Genomic DNA, 22,370 nt, shown 5'->3' with positions numbered 1-22,370 from the left:
TAATCTAGCTGTTCGTGAAACCACTGCAAGATATAGAGCATTTATCAAAGACCATAAAGCAAGGTTGCTTGAAAATGAGGTTTTCAGTTCCCAAGAATGCTAGTTTCCCGCAAAACATGAAAATGGAGTTACTTCATTCTGGCTTCAGACAGCTAATTTTTTATTATATTGAGATGCCTAGCGAGCAAGTGTAGTGAAGTGTGGAAGTCTTCGTATACCGGGTGCACCATTTATAATGTCCCACCTTTATAACAGAGGAACTAAGAGAGTGAGAGAAGCGAAACTTTGTACAAAGCAACTACAGGAAGGGAGACATCTATGCATGTATTGGGTAACATCATTAGGTGAACAGTGTTGCCAACCCAATATAAAATTTTTGATTTTTTAAATGAAATGACCTAAATTTAATATCATAATTCGAATCAACAATAAAAACAAAGACGAAAGAGATGACACTCGCAGATCGGTGTTGCATACTTTTTGAGAAATATTGTAAAACATATGTCAACTTAAACGCCTTTAAAACACACAAGGAATGAAGTAGTAACTATTTGTGCACATTAATTGAAATGCTGGAAAGAACTCTTTAAAATGACTTCAAGTTTAGAAGGATCAGTTAAACAGTGTTGCCACAACAGGAGAGAGAAAAATTGAGTTTGGAAATAGTGCAATAACTTCGAAAAGGTCCCTAGTACAGTATGGGTTTAAATGCATAGAGGAAATCAGTATGTCATATGGAGCATTGACACGTTTATTTGGGATCGATAAGTCAAGTACTTACTAAGATATTCGGTACTCTGTAAAAGCTGAGAATTTTGTGCTGTACAAGATGGTAACGCTGTTTCGAAATTCCCTTTTTTCACCCTGCCCTGGAGAAATATTAAAATACTAATCTGTGACACAAGTTATATTCTGTGACATGCTGAATTAAAGCAAAATATTTAAAATAAGGAAACAGAATATTTTTCTGTTTCATGAATTTTGTAATGTATGATACAAATAATTGTTTCTTGATCATCATAAACATATATTTCTTTAATTTAATTTCTTTCTCCTGAATATAAGTTGGAAAAGACAATAAAACGTAGATATTAATAGTTGTAAAATTTGAATAGAAAATACATAGGCTAAGTTCTGTTAAATAGTAGCAAAATTTTTCAGATCATCCAATATTTATACGTACTGGCCAATTTTAGGGGACCATACACAACTTATTTTGTATTTCATTCACCACGAAATTAACTACAAATAATGTATAAATTGTTTTTAAGAAGTGAGTTGCATTTATGGATTCATAGGTGCCGACTCCCTTATGAGGACCCAAACGTTACGAATAAAAGTACAGCACGTAGAAATATGCCATAAAAGGTATAATGGAACAAATACCAAACAACCCCTGTTAGATGTCCATTAAAAACAGGAAATGTATCTGATCGGAAACGGAGAACCTGGTGGGTCCATGAACGATTGGATCCGTAGTGAGTTGACGAGTAAACGAATAGAGTGTAAAAAAAATCAAATCTATGCTGGATGGCCACAAAAAACAAGGAAGTATTTAACCAAGTCAGGGCTGGGCCAAAGTAGTGGAAAATCAAGGTGTCTATAGGGACCAGGCGCGTTAGCAAAGGTGGGTATGCTTGTAAACAAAATAGTGTAAACATACTGTGTAAAGAATATTCCATAGTTCTTCTGCAAATTATATACGACATCGTATTACTTAGCGCAGCGTAACTTTCTGTATAATGTCCCACGTTTATGCCATTTAGGCTAAGGGAGACAATGATTAAGGCAAGTGACTGATGATAGAAGAATTAATGGGATGAGAATGTGAGAGAAAGCGAGGGTACTCGACAACCCCATGAACATGATGTTATCCACCGAAAACTTACTGGATCGGAAATCGTATCAGGGACCCCACGCACCAGAGGTAAGTGCTCTACCACTGAGCAACCGTGCCCTCGCAGTTTAACTTTAAGAAGGCTTAACCACAGTATTTTCCTATTATAATTCAATCAAAATCTTTTGTTTTTTGTACAATGGTTCACAATAATTAACATTTTAAAACACATTTTTCTGACCAGAACAAAATGAATTATTTAATAATCATACGATTTTTGTTACAGTTTCGAGGACCTAACGTCCTCTTCATCAGACATGGTCAGAAAAATGTGTTTTAAAATGTTATTGTGATTATCCAGAACCATGGAGTATATTCACAATAATTAAATACAGAATTATGATATACTGCAAAATGATATGTCTGAAAAGCGATTATTCTCGAAAAAATACGTGCAAACCCATGCATGGTGGTAGAAACTATCATTTCATCTATTTGAGCTGAACGAAGTTGCAAACTCACACGGACTTTTGTCCGTATGGAGGAGGCATTTCAGCAACAGTGTATATGCGCATGATGATAAGCGTTCCTATATCAACATCGAAACTCTATGTGGAAAGAATTCAACTGAAATTTACAATGTTTTGCGGGAGGTTTGTCGAAATAGTGTAGTGGATCATAGCACTGTATTTCGGTGCTCAGCTCGTTTCCGTGAAGGTGGTGTAATCATTGCGGACACCTCAAGATGTGAAAGACCATCAACTGCAACAGACTACACTCCTGAGATTATTGTGAATGACATTTTGAGAGAGGGTCGACGAAAATATGTAAGAAAATTGCATATGAAACCAAAATATCTGTCACTTCACTTTACAAAACTATTACTGAAAAGCTGAAAATGAAGACGAGATGGGTTCCGCATGATCTGAGTAAAGAGCAGAAAGCATGTTGCAAAAGAATCGCAGAAAAAATTGCTTCAACGTTATCAAGCAGAAAGAGATCAGCTTTTCAAACGACTGTTGCAATTGATGAAACCTGGATACGAGAGTTTGAACCAGAACTGAAGTTTCAGTCGTCACATTTAAACAGTTCAGACTCTTCACGCCCGAAGAAATTCTGCTAGCAACAATCAAACGTTTTACTCACGATGATCTTCGCGTATGATACGAATGGAGAGAGGGCTACAATAGAGTGACATAGGGGACGTCTATACCAGGCGTATATTACAAGCTCTTTCTGCAAAATGTTTTGCGTCCGAAAAGTATTGAAAGAAATCCCGACATTCTTGCAGCTGATGTATTCTGAACGATAATGCAAGGCCGCATACTGCTCTACAAGTAAGAGTGACACTTAACAAGTATGGATGGGAAATACTTTCCTTCCCAATATAGTCCTGATTTGAGCCCACCAGACTTTGAAGTGTTTCCCAAATTAAAAGAACCACCCTGTGGGAAACGTTTTGATTCGATTGATAAAGCTTTCAGTGAGGTGACACGAGTGATCAGACACCTCAACAATGAAGGTGCCCTATCCAGAATACAGAATTTGCCAAATGTTGGGAAGTTTTCATAAACAAGTATGAAGATTGTATTGAACGCCTGTAAAGATATTTTGTACAATAAATTATTAGCTTGCATAACATCTTTCAGTGTGCAAAACTTTCGAAGTGACTGTCGTACAATATATTGCAAAAAAAATTTCCGAACAGTTACTAGGACATAATGTTGTACGTAGCGGTACATCTAAATACTAATTGCAATCATTAGAAGCTATTGGTACCATAACAAATAACAGTCTATGTGCCACGCTAAATAACAGTATATGAGTCTAATTTCGTAATAATGTTCGCAAAATTTGCGAATCGCAAACGAACGCAGAAACGATGCAATAATTATTATTATTGCATACCGATAATCGAAAAAAAGCCATATTTCTAATTTCGTTAACACAATTCACTGCAGAATGATGCCGTATAAAACATTTTAAGACATTCAGTAATTACGACCTAGCAATTGTGTATGTAAGAGAAAACTTGAACCAATGATTTTTGTGATATTAATGCAAAATTCACAAATTTTTACGTTTGCTGCAGTATCATAGAAGGAGTTTACTAAATGTATACTAAACTAAGCTAACCAAAGCCAACCTACGTATCCTAACTCATATTTTATGTTCAAGGACAAAAAGAAAGAAAAAAACACCTAAGTAAAATTTTAGTGAATCCCATCAGCACTATATTACAAACATATCACGCATTGTTGTGTGTGAGCCAGTGTATAGTACATTACGTCAGTCTTTCTACTTGCTAGTACTTGCATTTTGGTCAATTTATTTACCTTTGAATTTATAGTAAATATGGTGCTTTTTTACTTTTGGCGCAACAAATTTTGAAAGATTTGCAGGTAAAAGTCCGTATTTTGCATGAAAAGACATAAAGAACAATTTTCTGCAAGCGATAGAGTTAAATACAGAGTAATACACCTGTATTTTATGTTTACAAGTGTAGATTAGTATAGTTCGCGTCCCTCGAATTGGCGTGTGGCATCACCCAACAAGATAGTAGTGCGCTGTTACTATACCTTCAGGGAGGAACCTATTCATTCATAATTGTCCACAAATACGAACAAAATTAATTATGAATGATTTGATTCCTCCCTGAAGGTTTAGTAACAGTGCACTGTGAGTTTATTGGTTGATGCCACACGCCAATTCGGGTGGCGCGGAGTATAGTGTAAAATTCTTACGAGTACTTTACTAGGGATAAAATAAGTGAGTGCATATAAATTATGGTTGTATTAGAAAGTATTTTCCACCGGTGCTGTATTTGTGCACAGTATACATAAGTTGTATTTTATGTTTACAAGTGGAACGCTACAAGTATGAAACCGTGACAAGTATTATTGAAACTCATATCATTACCAAAATTCATTCATTTCACTATCCTTATTTTTGCATATAGCAACCTTCGCTGACGCACCTGCTCCCTTCGGACTCACCCCTTTTCTAGAGATGCCCTTCAGTTTCGCCCTGCCGTGACTCGGTTAGATAGCATTCGTCCTTTCTAGTGGTCTACTAGCAAAGGTTGTTTCTTGTTTTTTGCATTGCAGTTTTTATGCATACATCCGGACGCCGTATTTACACGCAAATCCTAGAAGAATTTTAAATTTTTCAACAATTGATTATGATGGTCCCCTTGAAATTTAACTATTCCATTTGACATGTTTCCATGTCGGCCAGCGCAAATCATTTAGTAAACAATAATAAGGAATTTGTAAAGAATTGTAATTTTTGAACAATTATTTCGAGTTGTACGGCAAAAGTAAAGCTGCACGAGAAATCTTCCTAAAAATGTACTTAAAACATTATGTCGAGCTTCACATGAAAGGCAGTAGCGTGTTTCAAACTTATTCGATGGTTTGTAACTATACATTCAATAAATGAGCTGACAAATACAAAAGATAACATGCAGTTTGAAAAGTTGGTGGCAAAGTAGAAATTTAAAAAATATACGAATTTTATGGTACATATAATTAGGTATTTCCAGAAAAAAATGCCTATTTCATTGGTGCATATAGGCTACAACTCATACAGCTAATCTTTGTAGGGATTTATAATATGGTAGCAAAATAATAATAAATAAAAAAGAAATTGTCAGTTAGGGCCAATGACTTAAAAATTTTAAGTTCCTAAGTGAGAGTTCATCTGTACAAAGTATGCCACACAAAGAAATTTGTTTCGTGACCTGATGGGTAATGCCAAAGACTTGGGGAACTATTCTGATATGGGTTACGTCAACGCAAAGCAATATTTAACATTTTGTTAGTGATCATCGGCATAGCAGTTATCATGACTTCTTGCATTTCTTGTATGAACAATTTCTTGAACAATGCTTCCGAATGATCCTCTTAGACGTGCAAACGAAGAAAGTGAATAATTATCTTGATTACACCACTTGGCTACACCCAACAGCTACAATACAGCCAAAGAAATTGTGCTCACAAATCATCCTTTGTATTGCTTCAATTGGAACACTCTTACTTATTTCATTCATTCGTGTTTAAAAAAGAAATAATAACAAGTCGGTAATATTTACAGATAATATTGAATTGTTTCGATATTACTCCCCTAAAGTTGCACGAGAATAAGTATATTCACTGCACGAAATAGCTATTAGGTAGGTCTCGTAAACGTATTTCTACCATCCTGTTAAAATTTGAATTGATATTACTAACTCAAGAACAATTTATATTCACATGACGTTTAATTAGTCCCTTCAAGGACTCACATGGGTTTCATTTCATTGTATGTCCATTGGTTATGTTTTATTTCATTTTAATAATTTCTTCACGATTTCTCCAACGCTGAGGGAAAAAAGGGAATTTTGAAACAGCGTTACCATCTTGTACAGCACAAAATTCTCAGCTTTTACAGAGTACCGAATATCTTGGTAAGTACTTGACTTATCGATCTCAAATAAACGTAACAATGCTCCTTATGACATACTGATTTCCTCTATGCATTTAAACCCATACTGTACTAGGGACCTTTTCAAAGTTATTGCACTCTTTCCAAATTCAATTTTTCTCTCTTCTGTTGTGGCAACACTGTTTAACTGATCCTTCTAAACTTGAAGTCATTTTAAAGAGTTCTTTCCAGTATGTCATTTAATGTGCACAAATAGTTACTACTTCATTCCTTGTGTGTGTTAAAGGCGTTTAAATTTGACATATGTTTTACAATATTTCTCAAAAAGTATGCAACACTGATCTGCGAGTGTCATCTCTTTCGCCTTTGTTTTCATTGCTGATTCGAATTATGATATTAAATTTAGGTTATTCTATTTAAAAAATCATAACTTTATATTGGGTTGGCAACACTGTTCACCTAATGATGTTACCCAATACATGGATAGATGTCCCCCTTCCTGTGGTTGCTTTGTACAAAGTTTCGCTTCTCTCACTCTCTTAGTTCCTCTGTAATAAAGGTGGGACATTATAAATGGTGCACCCGGTATACTCCTACTCTTACTGTGTTCCATTTGTATTTATTAAAGCATGATTGTATTTATTCTGTATGCTGTATTGTATTTATTCTGTATGATATAACAGAAAATATATTTCAAGTCATATCAGTTTGTCGCCCATAGTCACTTATAGAATGTAAATTAAAAGAAATTAAATTATCAGCGTTCCATGTACTTGCTTAGTTTATTATTTGTAGAAAAATAAATGTAGTCTTTATTAGAGTGATCAGTTCTTAAAACTATGCTCTGGAGAAATATCAAAACAGGAATGACCACATAAGTCATTTGATGAAAATAATAAATTTAATGTCTTTTGACAATTGTGTTAGCTTCTACTGGATCTATTGTTACTTTTTCATTATTTTTATTTACTGCTCAAGAAGATCTGTATCACATATATGATTGAAAAGGAAAAAACCCTTATATTTACCCAATTTGGGTAAATACCCGGGTATTTACCCAAGGTAAATACCCAAAATATATTTACCGGTAAAAATCCCATCACTAGATAGCCTTAAGAAATAAAAGTTTTATTCACTATTTGGTATTCTATCTTAGATGTTACATGTTTAATATTTATATAGAATGGGTCTGCGTCATTTATATGTATATTGAGAGATATGATTTCTTCTGCATGTGCACGGAAAGAAAAGCAAATAATTGGGTGAAATAATTTCTACATTTTGGGACTGAAATTCTGGGGGTTTCCCCGGGGGAGACAGAATTTTCTGCGGGGGGAGATTCCCCCGGGCTACCCCCTGAATTCATCCCTGATAGGTAGTGAAACTCAATATTCTTTTTGTGAAAAATTTCCTCTTCCACTTCGTTCATAAGAATATAAGGGAGAAAATGATATTCTGTTTACCTCTAAATAGGTTTCAGATAAAATACCAGACATGCAATTTTAAAAAGTTGGCAAATGTGCCCGGTCTTCCCTACGTATAGTTAAATAATGAAAATCATGAAACAGGATATGATAGTATTTGTTGTAAATGGGATACAAAAACCACCTCAGATAATTCCGGTAAGTATATTTTCCTTCATTTTTAATAATTTATTCCTTGTTTAAATTACTATTTTTATTTTTTTCTTAAATTTATATTTTCAAGCAATAATAGATACAACTTTAAGGTACGCTGAACTTTTGGTAACGCCAACGCAAACAAAGTGATCACGTATTATATAACCTATATATAATATTAGAAGTATAATAAAGAAAGAGTGACACATCTACGTTTATTGGCTTAGGAACGATAAGGCAAAAGCTAAGTGCTGGGGAAAATTTCAAGATGGCGTATTGCTTATTTAAAATAGCGTAAAACCAGAAACGAGAGTTTTGGGACTCTTTTAGTATAATATCAATACATGTAATATATTCTAACAGGTTTAATCTAAGAAAAACATTAAGTTTGATCCCTTTTTGTCGTAATTGCACTGGGCAAGGGCTATTTATTCAAAAGGGAAGAAAAAACGCAACTGGATTTTTTGCAGGATAACAACATCAGTAAAATATATTCAATAGATTTCATCTTTTTGAAACGTTTATCTCAAGCACTAATTTCAATGGACACATATATAGGAAGATAGTGCAGAAGTCGACTTTCAGAGTTCTTGCGCTCCCTATACCGACACCACTGTTTTATTAAACTAGCCAGACTTCCAAACCTGTTGCACTGAGAAAAAAAATGTAGGTGGCATACTTAAAAACGTAGGTTACATTCGTAATTCCTGTAGTTTCTGGACTTAACGTACAACCGTATATAGCATCCTGCAGCAAACGTATAGCTGAAAAAGTATGTATTATACGTACTGTCTGCATAAGTGCAATGACGTCATTCGTGTGACGTCATCTGCAGTAACAAGTATATACGGAGGTGATATCTAGCTTTGTGACGTCAGGATCGTATGTAGCATGTGGGTTAAGAATGACGACACTCACTGACTATCAGGACGGAGCATAATTTCAAGAAGTATGCAACATACGTTCTGTACGTGTGTTTCTTGCGTTCAACCCCGAGGCAGCATCTATATTGTACTTGTGCCCCGTACGTACGACTAGATACAGTATACGTATTGTACGTATGCATTATACAGATTTTCCTTATGTCGCACACAGCTTGTCCCGATACAGCATACAGAATATCCGTATGCACCATACAGAGTGCACATATGTAGCTTACAGACTGTCTGCATGCAGCGTATAGATTATACGTATGTCGCGTACAGGCTGGCCATATGTAATGCATGAATTGGATGTATGTAGCTTATAGATTGTCCATATGAAATATACGGATTTTACATGTATCGCATACGTATTGCCTTGTTGTAATGTATGGATTGGACATATTCAGGATCTAGATTGTACGTATAGTGCACCATTATTGAAGTGCTGCAACATACTGAGAAATGCATGATACATTCTTACTGTAATGTTGTCACATATTGTTTTTCTCTGTATGGAAACAAAAATAGCTTAAAATATGGTTGATCTCCTTTGTGCCAATAATAATAAAATTAAAAACACTACACTTTTCAATCTTAGTTTGGAGCAGTGAAACTGTCCAGAGAAATGTATTTACCTGCAGGGTGTAAGTTTGGACTTGCTGCTAATTCTTTGGAAAGCTACTGCAAAGCCAAGGTTGAAAAGTGGCACAAGCGTTAATTTTAAAATTATTGGCACAAAGGAGGTTAACCATATGTTAAACTATTTTAGTTTTCATACAGAGTAAATCAATATGTGACAATATTACTGTAAGAATTTATCATACCTTTTACAATAACTTAGTTGCAGCACTTCAATAATAATGCAAAATGCACAGCCATGTACAATCCTATATGTTCAAACTCAAACAAGACTTACCTTCAGTCATTTATTAAGCCGTTATCATCCATTGCTTGTACAGTCACGAAATTAAATATTCTTCAGTTGACAAAATTTGTTTTCCTAAAAACTCAACAATAAATTAAACTATTAGAGTACCGACTTTGGCAGGTTGTCAAGTTATAACTATTCGAAGAATAACAACAAAAAGATCCAAATAAATTCATTTGTTCCCGAGCTATTGGCAAAAGAAAATTTGTCAACTGTCAAATACTTTCTTTTCCGTGTGTACTATATAAAGACGACTTTACCTCATTCTTTTCCTTAATAACATCCTCTTCCAAAATGCAGAAGTTGTTACCACAAGAGGCGTGAATAGGATTTTCCAGAAATAACTTCTCTGCACATTTTAATTAACAGATAAGTTATTTTTTAAATGACGCTATAATTAAAAACATAGTGTCAGCTGAAAACGTGTTCCCTCACAAGATGATTCCTACACAGTACTCGCCATTAAAAATGCAACTTCAAGGAGACAGGGTAGCTACGCCAAAGTTCCCAAGCCGATATCTAATAGTAAGTGTCGAATATGCTTAACCCTTAACATACCAAGCGGGGTACTCTAGGGACCCCAGAGAGTGATATTTAGTGATACTGCCGCAATTATAAGAATCAATTTATTCTCAATTTTTATATGTATCCTGCAACCCTTTGAGATATTAATTACATGATTAGATCAACGATTCGTTTCTTTAAAAAATACAAAAAATAAAAACACACTTGAAAATGTAAAAACTCCATTGTTAAATCTGTGTTTCAGATTTACGAACACAAAAGTATAAAATTGTATGAAGAACTGAATTGTGCTCAAATATATATGATATTTGATGTAAACAATGTTCATTTAACTTAAGTATGCTTCTAGACATCCAAAAAATAATAGTTGGAGTAACCCTCTGCAATACTATGTTGAGAAATTAAAATAATACTTGGGGTCTCCAGAAGACTCCAGCTTGGTAAACAACTTTGACGACTTAGGCTTGGTACGTTAAGGATTAAACTTACCGCTGTATTCGCTGTGTGACAACGTGGTGACAAAGGAGCAGAACTGACCCAACATTGACAACCAGAACGACTATAACACAGCGAGACATCGAGAGGATGTTCTCTTCTGGTATGGTAAGCCATGCGTCTTACGATCCACTGCCACAGCTCATCAACTGTAGCTGGCGGAGTTCACAGGTATGAGAAGCTGTGCAGCCATCGACCAAACACATTTATTCTTCCCTGCTCTATACATTCTGCAAATTTGGACTTTCCTGGATGTATTCTTCTTAAGTTCAACATTTTAAGTAACGAGCAGTGTAATAGTCTCATACATTATTTAAAGAAAGAGCGATGATTCTCAGAATTACTCGGAAGTTTCTAGTTTACAATTTTATATTATATATATATATATATATATATATATATATATATATATATATATATATATAGATAGATAGATAGATAGATAGATAGATAGATATACGATAATTTAAAACGGTTATATCAAAGTTTGCAATTCAGAGCACAAAAAGAAGTATAGCTCTCGGAACACTGATTATAGCCAAATAATACCACTAATAAACTCAACCACACTCAGTACCGTTAGTTGCTTGGTATTGTCTATGAGGCAAAGATCATCGTATCTCATTGCGTGTAGATTTTTGTATTTGTTTAACGCTAAAAATTGTTTGTCGCTAATCGAACCCAGTAACATATATATACCGACAGGACGTACGTTAGTCACAAGGTTACATGAGTGAAACACTAAATTATTCGATTGACACTTGCGGCCTTGTCAACACTAGAGAAAGGTACAAAGTGATTAAATAAATACGAAACATAGTTCATACAAATATAGCGATGTATGAAGTCTTTTTTCATACGATTTGGATAAAGGATACATCTGTAGAGAGCAAGATAAATGATTTCTCTGGGTAATTTGGATTAGTCCAGAATTTGAACAAAAATAATTTTAAAATTCGTTGTTAAGTCCAACATTTTTTCTTTCTTTCTTCGGATTCTCAATAAAGTTGACTACTGAAAAGCTGAGTTACAGATTTTATGTTAAAACATGTTCACTATACCATTGTCTTATTCACAGAACAATACATTAGTTATTAATGTATGTCTGAAATAATAGTGCTTTGTGCAGATTTACTTTATCCAATCGGAATTGCACAATGATAAAAAAAAGTTACAAGGTATAATGTTCTTATTTACAGAGAAAAAGAGTTGAAAGGACTTAACGCTAACAAACATTTTCTTTAAACAGACATACATTTATTCTAATTTATGGAAGAAAGAAATAATTTGTGGAGCAGTATATTTATTAAGGTTACATATTCGTACAAAAGAATGTAAATATAATCGGGTCTGTCTTCAGAAAGGACGTGCTTTTAGCCACAAATTACACTGCTTCTTTTCGCTGTCTTTCATGCAGAATCCTGGTTTTGTTTTGATGAATGAAATACCTGAAACAAAAATCCAAAAAATAAATAAAATGTTACATTTTAAAATATTTAACATTTTTTAAATTAAATGGACAAAATCTGTTCGGTCAGGTATGGACTTTTGGGTTTCTGGTAGAAAAACGATTAATTAAAAAAAAGTGTTTATTGATGCTGAACAACTCGAAATGTATTACTATGCAAAAGTAAGTGGGTACCCAATGGCGTTCGAGGTACCATGGGGTACCTAATGTCTGCATTTTTAGATATGTGGAAATATATGTCTCTAAAATGTAAAGAACTGATATCTGTTAAGTACAGAAAACCGCAACTCGGTAAGCCTTATGGATACCGAGGTATGGGAAAATAAAGAACAACACCATAGAAGTGTGAGGTTTGCGTACTAGATTGTGCAGTTTCGAAAACGTAATTACTGAGGGCTAACAACAACCTCAAAAGTAGTTTCAATTTAATACACTACACACACGTCCTTATGGGGTTTTTCGGGTACTATGGCATTCACAGACCTCCCATTTCTAAACATTCTAAAATATATCTTAATAAACTTATAAAGAACGTTACAGGTGTGTGTTTACCGAAACCGCAAGTCGGTACGTTTAATAGTTACCGAAATATGGTGAAATAAATAGGAACACCATAGGTATGTGGGGCTTCCATACTTCACAGTACAGTTTAGAAAATTAATGAAAATATGACTAATGGCTATCAAAATATTGTCAAATAAAGGGAGGACCCACACAGTTATGGGGTTTTGGTGTTAGGTGGTAAAATTTCCGAAACCCGTCATGAAATCTGAATAAGCACCAGTAGCAATTTCATCCTAAAGTAACTGGGTATTTCCATGGGGTTTTAGAACATCATGGGTCTAAAAAGATTAAGTTTTAAAAGCTTTGGAAAATATAATTTGACATTTGTAAAGAGTATTAGAAAAGAGAATAGAGTTACCCAAAACTTCCAGCCGATACATCTTACAGCTAGAGAGACACCGTGAAATAAAAGAGTATTAGATCTTCAAATTTCATAAAACAACTTTTGATCTTAATAAAAGTTAAATAAGATGATACTTATATGGGTGAAGTGAGTACCTCACACTCGTCAGGGAAATTCCGATCGAAAGATTAATTCAGCTCGAAGTTTTCTTCGGGTAAATCCAAGCGTGATAATTCCTAGCGTACAAAAAGAATGAAAATTCTTTGTCAATATCTAATATAGCAACCGAGATATAAGTAATTATGTATTTTATGACGTCGTAAAAATGGAGACCCACATGGATTTGTACTGTTGAGTCTTTGCTGTAAGAAGAAGAAATTTCAGAAAACTACCGTATATACCTTAATAGACGGGTGCAGGCACGGTGGCTTAGTGGTAGAGTGCGTACCTTTGGTGTATTGGGTCCCTGGTTCGATCCGCGGCCAAGTCAGTTTGTAGTCGACATCGTATTCGTGGGTATTCTCGGGGTACTCCCGTTTCCTCCCACCTTTGCACTCTATCAATTCTATCAACATTCATTTGCCTTAATTTCATTTTAAAATTAAATGGGCAGTTAAGTGTGATCGTATCTCTGTGGATTAAGAGAATACTCCTGTGTAGTTTCTGCAAAACATACTAGGTAAACACCCCACCACGAAGTTACTGTGTCCTCACTGATTTAATTGTCTATTAAGGTATATACGTAGGTTTTTGAATTTCTTTCTTATAGCAAAGACCCAGAAGTACAAATTCTTCAAGATCTCTATTTTTACGTCATAAAACATATGACTCGTTATATTTTGGTTACTATATTAGATATTCACAGGAAATTTTCACTCTTTTACACAGCTCGATGAACCTTTGGAACTGCCTGAAGAAAACCTAGAACTAATCTTTCCATCGAAATTGTAATGAGGTACTCACTTAACCCATAGAAGTACCATCTTATTTAATTTTGTTTGGACCAATAATTTTTCCGAAGTTTCAACATCTCATACTCTTTTATTTCACGGTGTTTCTCTATATGTTAGATGTACTTGCTGGAAGTTTTAGGTAAACATATTTATACTTACATATTTCTAATACTCTTTACAAATGTCAAGTTATATTTTCAAAAGCTTTTAAAATTTAATCTTAGTAGACTGTAAGATGTTCAAATCCCCCATGGAAATATCTAATTACTTGAAGATGGAATTGCTACTGGTGCTTATTAACTTTCCATGACCGGTTTCGGAAATTTTATCATCTAACACGAAAATCCCATACCTGTATTGGTCCTCCCTTTATTTGACAATATCTTGATAGCCGTTAGTCATATTTTAATTCATTTTCCAAATTGTACCTTCAAGTATGCAAGCCCCAGGCCCGTAGCCAGCCCAAAAATGTACGGGGGGCCCGGCTGATGTTAGGGGGGGCCCGATCCAACCATATGATAGTTCATCACCATATTAAAGTTCTTTTGCAAGTCTACTCTAAAACTTTTAGGGGGCCAGCAAAAATTTAGGGGGGCCGGACCCCCCTAGACCCCCCTGGATACGGGCCTGGCAAGCCCCACATACATATCGTGTCGCTCTTTATTTTCCCATATCTCGGTATCCGTAAGGCTTACCGAGTTGCAGTTTTCAGTAAACAAATATCAGTTCTTTACATTTTAGACACATGCATTTCCATATATCTAAAATGCAGAAATTAGGTACCGCATTGGAACCCCATTGGAGTACCCACTTACTTTTGCATAGCAGGGTAAAAACGCCAGTGGTTCTCACTTTAAGGTTGAAAACATACTATTTTGTCTCTTCTCTCAGCATCGTGAATCTGTCGGAGCTGTACCATAGTTGGAAAGACTCACTGATCCTTCCTATAATGACCAAGTAGTCAGAATTCAAAAAGGAGTAGCCGTTGAAGGAAAAACAATATTTTAAAATCCTTGCACCACTACCGGTAGTCGTCACCTTAAAATCAAAATGTTCCAGTAGTAGTCAGAATTTTCTACCAGTGTTCGCCACTCAAATAACTTGACATAATTTATTCAGAAACGCACTGTTTATCAGTTTAAAATTAAGAATAGAGTATAAAGTACTAATCTTAATAAATGTGCATCACTTTTGGCACTCAAGAAAGAAAATAAAAACGTTTTTACATACTTTTTAAAGCAATTTCAGTAAGAAAAATGTTAACTGAATTCAAAAGTTAACTGTATATTATTTTAACGTTAAGAGTACAATATTAATTACTATGTTTAATAACTATAGTGACTTTAAGCACTCAAGAATGAAAATAAACATGTTTGTACATACATTTTTAAAACAATTTGAGAAACAAAATAAGTTAACCGAATTCAAAACTTAATTATACATCACCTTAAGATTAACAATGGACTATAAAATACTGAGGTTAATAATAATGCATTACTGAAGAATGAAAACAAAAATGTTTTTAACTACCTATATTGTATTTACATGTTGTTATTTCTCATTAACATGCTTTTTGATAACGCACGATATGGGCTAGGAGTGCGCACGAGAAATGATTTGAGACTGTCACATGTCGCGAAAGTTGTCTCCTCTCGAAAACTGTATCTGTTTCTATTGGAAGAGCTATGTCTCGTCTCGAATTTCGTAACAAAAATTCTGTCTAGTCTCGTGCCGTGCGCAACCCTAATCAGGCCATAGACAAAAACTTCATTTCGGAGGGGTTTCGATAGGGCTTTGTGATATCCAAATTTTGAAATAGATAATCGATATTGACATACTATTGAAACTTGTTCGAAATATCAAAAAATACAGCAATATCAAAATATAAGCAATATCAAAAATCGAAAATATAGAAATATGATAAAGATCAAAAACATCGATATATCGGTCAAAAATTTCGATATCGATATTATGATATTTGAAAATATTAATCGTTTGATCGAAATATCGCACATCCCTTGGCTCCAACTGTTACCATCTTAAAAAAGAATGTGAAAATTGCTAACTACCTAGGTAATCTGTAAGTACCTTAAGACGGGGTTACTTTGCACTTCAGGGTTAACTTCGCACAAAATACGAAAAAAGTTACACAGCCTTCCGTCGGTAAACCCATGAACTGTAAAGAGAAAGTTTCAACTGCCACCGTAAGATAGAACATCTAACTGGATTTTGGCTATAATGTTGGCGGTTAACATCAGTTCTAATTACCTGAAGGGTTTGTTGCTGTAGAGGTATGGAAAGCACTCACTGTAAATGCAGACAAAATTTGGAAGATATCACCTCCAAGAATTTCCGTCAAAGTTAAGTCGATTTCGTAGAATTCTACTATGTATGATAGGACTTCCAAGCAATAGTTGAAACTGAAGGGTGAAACATTGTAAAGCCATAGAAAAAATAACACTGGGAGAAGGCTGTTTTGAGCCTCAAATCGTGGTTACTTTGCACCGGGTCAACGTAACCCCTTAAATGGGAAATTCTTACTACTGGCACCTCCTGCCGTCTAACTTTAGGAAAATTTCCTTTTTAGGTAGATGTCGGAATGGATTTCTTGTTGGAAAATAAATTACGAACAGCGGCAGATTCAGAAGAATAGTTTGAGAGGGACTTCACACAGAAATACTTCGTTTATTTAGAAATCACTAGACTTTTTGAAGGGCTTGACGGGCATACGCATAGGAATGACTAAATTAGATTTTTTTAAAAAGGAATCCTGCATTTTGGGTGGGCTTCAGCCTGAAAGCCCCAAATCCCGTAAATCTTCCACTGATTACGGTTGAGATGATATTCTTTGATGTAAAGAGCAACCAAGGCAAATCAGTTCACGGAGATTTTTTCTGTTTTTCAGTTGCCATTTTTGTGGGTCATGCTAAACTATCAGAATGTGGCTCCTATTTCGGTACCAGAAAATACATAATTTTCTTTACAAATATCGATAATTCATACTAAGTACTGATACCGGTACCATAATTCCAACATCAATATTTGTAGACTGCATGCAGTTTTGTGGTAAAATTGAAATGTATAAATACACGAGAGAAAACATTGCAGACAAACATTATGTTAGTATGTTGAACATACTTTTTTGTATGTGGTGCAAAATATCTTCATCTATGGTGTTACTTTGCACCAAAGTTTATATGAAATGAAATCTTTGAGTTTTACGTCCCACGCGTTTGCCGGGTATGCTAAAGGAGACGGTGATGATGAGTAATGAATGAAATGGTGGAATGAAGAAAGTGGGAGGAAACGGGACAACCCCGAGAAAACCCACGCACACGATGTTTGTCCACCACAAAGTTCACTTGGCGGGGACTGGGATCGAACCCGGGACCCCAAGCACCAGAGGTGAACGCTCTACCACTGAGCCACCGCGGCCCCTCATATAGAGTACAAGTAACAATATGTTGTAAAAAAAAATGGCCCGTCTGGAAGTCATGTAAGCTAAACACCAATACAATTGTTACAGATTTATTTACTAGCACTGTTTAATTATTTACGGTGCTGAACATCGCAACACCAATATCATTATGTCACATCCTTTCAAAACTATGCTAACTGCAAAGTAGACCTGCTTTGCTTCGTAATGTCCAAATAGTTGATTACTATGCTCGAATGCAGGCAAGTAGCATACAAACTTATGATGTTGATGGCGTTATTTTTCACAGCTATGGAGAAAAGACATGAAAACGAAAAATAAAAAGCAATCTTTGTTTTACGTCCTACGTTTATGCTATGTATGCTGACAGTCACAAATGAGTATTGAAAATTGATGATCTTGGAATACGATTTTGTGGAATAATGAGGGGGGAAAATAGACATTGATTAAATATAAAATTGAAAAGAAATAAGGGCTGACGCTCAAATATTTATCTGTCTGGCAGCCATCTTGATCCCTCTAAAATATCATGAAGTACTTGATTGATTCTAAACCCAATAATAGTAATAGTAATTATAACAATAAACACAGAATATTCCTAGATATAATTTACGCACCTTGAAGTCTAGAAATTAATAATTGCAATCCTCAGCATTCCAATAGAACTTTGATTTCTCCAAATGAAGATTCGGACATCGGTTTTCTTCTCAAGCAATAATGGGGTACAATAATCAGTTGCAGTCCAAAGCCAAGTCACTAAGCATGAATATAAAAGATTTTGTGTTAAATATTTCAATGTAAATTTCATGAAATAGAATTCATTAGTTAGTTACATACAAACTCTTACGCATGTAGGTCAGAATCTACTTGTAATAACTTGTAAACTTAAACAAAATTATACTACAGTTATAGGGACATCAAACATATATTCCATAAGATATATAGGGTGTCTCAAAAGTCCCCTGACATAAAGTAACTCGATTATTATCAGAGTTACAACAAAATGTAATTGGGAAACCGTCTCCAAATATGATGTTTCCAATGTAAGTTGAAGGAATTTCCGAAATCGGATGAGTCGTTTGGCTGTACACTCTTTATGCGTCCAATGTTAAATGAAAATGCAACGTTGCCATTTACCTGGACCCACAACATAAGTGAATGAAGTTACTGTCTTTTACGCTAACATGTCGATGGCCCATTTCAAACAGTAACTTCATTCACATATGTTGTGGGTCCAGGTAAATGGTAACATTGCATTTTCATTCCACATTGGGTGCATAAAGAGTACAGCCCAAACGGCTCCTCCGATTTAAAAAGTGTTCACTTTAGATTGAAAACAACATATTTAGAAATGGTTTTTCCTCTTACATTTTGTTGTAACTCTGATAACAGAGTTACCCTGTGTCAGGGGACTTTCGAAACACCCTGTATACATCATACGAAGTTCCTTTCTAAATTCTACACGGGTGTAGTTTAATTGAATGTGAGATGGATGATACATTAGGCCGTTTGGGAATACTCACACAGATGGCCGCCATTTTGGATTAAATTTGTTTGTTATAAATTGGTGGGTAATGTGATATATGAAAATGCAACGTTGCCAATGTTAGCCATATATATATAAATTCTAGCCCGTGGCCATATATATATATATATATATGGCCACGGGCTAGAATTTTCTCAGTATGTCAAATATGCAATCAGATTCCATGGAGCTTAATTTGGTGAAAAGTTATTGCCAATTGAACGTTGTATTTACCTCTTTCTTCTAGATGTAGAACATACCGTTAGCACGTGAGAAATGTATCGAAATACATTCAAACTGTGGGGCGGGAGGAGTGCCTGTGCAGTGGTTACCGATTGCAAACAGAATCATCCACAATGTGACTGTGTTACATGTTGCAGTGTCACAGTAATTAAGTAAATTTGAGGAGACGGGCACATTCGTGGACATACGTCGTAGCGGACGATCGTAGACAGCTACAGATGAAGCAACGCCTACGGCAGTGCTGACTTCCTTCTCGATGTGGCCCCAAAGGAGCACACGTCATTTATTAATGCAATGTGGGTTGAGTCATAGGGTCTGCGCGTGTATAAGTGCATCCGTACAAGGTGCAAATGAAGCAACATCTCCACGAGAACGATCTGGATCGCCAAGTGCAGTTTTGTGACCGAGTTATCGAGTAATTATGGTTAAACTCTAACATTTTTATGCAAATACTCTTTTCAGATGAAGCTGACCTCTACGTAAATGGGAAGGTTAATAGGCAGAACATGCACAATTGTCACCTGACAACCCCGCGTGCAAGACCCCTCCAACATTACCAGTGCAAAGAAAATTAATTATGGTGTTGGCAGACAAATGAGGAATACGTCTAATCAGTCATTTTTTCATTCCATAAAATTAACTGCGGAATAATACCTCACGCTCGTACAGGGATAGATATTGCGAGCTGCGATGCCCGAGGATGGTACATTCTCGCAGTTTTTTCAACACCATGGCGCTTTTTTCATTATGGATTCGTGGTGCGTCACTACTTGAACAATTCCCTAGAACATGGGTTGATCGACGAGAGGCAGTTGAATGGCTGCCCGATCACCGGACCTAACGCTGTTCAATTTCTAGCTTTGTGGACATGTTAAGCCTATGGTTTGTGCAGTAAATATTCATAATTTTTATCATCTAGAACAAAGTATCGCCATCGTCTGTGCACGAATTTGACCCTATATCCTACTTTGTGTCCACATCAATTGGAAGAAGTTTCTGCAAATGTTTATTGCTCAGTAGGAACATGTGGAACATATACTATAACCAGGGGTAAAAGTGGACCTGAAAAGGTGGGGGGACGGTAGGTAGCGGCATCACTCCACGCCGTTCCTCCTGCCTATCTTTGCCCATTGTACAATTTTAGGGTCTGGGAGACGCCGTACATGTTTTTCGAGGTGAGGAACTGCGTCCCCCGCGTTCCCCCTCGCTTTTACCCCTGACTATAACAGGGAAATGTGTTCGAAATGGGAACAATCAGAGGTGGTGCGTTTTATGGCTATCTAAATGTTCAAATGCAGTGAAGTGTGAAGCCTACAAGATTGTATTTCTATTTACATAATGTCTGAAAACCACTGGAAAGCTTCTTTAGTTACGGAGAAAAAATGGAGAGACTGATCCATCCATCGTGAACAAGTTTCTGAAGAAAAAAAAATAAATAAAAAAATAGCCCCTTACCTTGTATCAGAGAATTATACACGAAAGTGCTCAAAAACCGACTTTTAATATTAACAATTTCCAGCGGGAAAACTCCTGGACCACACACTCGAATGAGGGGTATTTCAAACTCCCGTAAGATCCGCCCCCACTGCAATCCCCTAAATCCGCCCATGCTCAAAACACGACGCTTATAAAACTTCAGACAAGACGACACATACCAACATACGAAAGAAACAATTCAATATGGCACATCAAAATATAAACTAATGAACTTCTTTGAAAACACCTCATTTTACAAACAAAAGGTTGAAAAAGGTAAAAAATGTCAGTATTGTCAACTTAGAAGTTACTTCTACATAAGAAATAAAATCTTTGTCAATACGTATAAAAATGGATTTATTAAAGGTATTTAGCATTTATTCTTCCGTGAAGGTATATCTTGATCACTAAAAAACCAGAAACGGTATGTCTCTATCACTGAAAAAAAAAAAAAAAAAAAAACAGAAGGGTATACATACCACTACATATAGTCTCACTTGGTTCACTGCCAATAACATTTCACCAGAATAAGTTACATGATATCTGATTGCATATTTGACATCCTCAGAACATTTTAGTGCATGGCTATGTATCACACTACCCACTTATCATCCGTATTACAATTTCGAACCTACGATGACGACCATCCGCGTGATGTAATCCGAAAGTATCCCTCTGGGTCTAATGTGTATCTCTTATCTCGCATTCAATGAAACTACATCTCTGTAGTTTTCAGAAAGGATGACAAGGGACTTCTGATGCACCCTGTATATAATAGTTGTATCAATAATGAAGTTGGAAATATGTGATCTAGTTCGTTTCTTTCAATTTAACCTAATGTCTTGCTGAAAAGGGAATATTTGTTGAAATCTTAATTTTACGTGCGACGGGTATACCGGCTAGGCTAAAGGAGACGCTGATGATGATATAATGAATGAAATGGTGGAATGAAGAAAGTGGGAGGAAACGGGAGAACCCCGAGAAAACCCACTCACACGGTGTTTGTCCACCACAAAGTTTACTTGGCGCGAGCCGGGATCAAACCAAAGACCCCAAATACCAGCGGTGAACACTCTACCACTGAGCCATCGAGGCCCGACAGGAATATTTGTTGAAGTCTACTGTCTTCTTCAGTACCAAGGTTACACAAAAATGAGCCTATGGTTTTGATGGAATTCGAACCAACATTATATGTATACTCTTTCAGCGAGAATCAAAGCTGGCACCAAGTTTACATATGCGCGCGCATTGTATGTTACTTATATAGCTCATAGAGCTATGGGCGAGCAAGCAAGGCATGTGCCCCGGGCGCGTGGTTGGAGGGGCTACTAAAAGAGAGGTTATATATTAGTACTTTTCCGTTTTGGTGTTTAATACTTTTCATCAGAGTTTGAAATCATGAAATCAAAGTGGGGGAGACTGAAGGACTGAAGAGAGCGAGAGAGAGGAAAAAACAAAAAAAGCTGCGAAGTTTTACACTTCAAAGAATTGTAGTGAAATAGAAGGTCAGAATTCAAGATGACATTCGGATGCTTGGCACGAAGAAAAACATTGCAAGCAATTTTGAAAAATAATAATAATAATAATAATAATAATAATAATAATAATGT

The sequence above is a fragment of the Thermobia domestica genome, chromosome 14 (genome assembly GCF_964235325.1).
Source record: "Thermobia domestica chromosome 14, izTheDome1.hap1.1, whole genome shotgun sequence".
Lineage (NCBI taxonomy): Eukaryota > Metazoa > Arthropoda > Insecta > Zygentoma > Lepismatidae > Thermobia > Thermobia domestica.
This window is presented reverse-complemented; position numbering follows the sequence as displayed.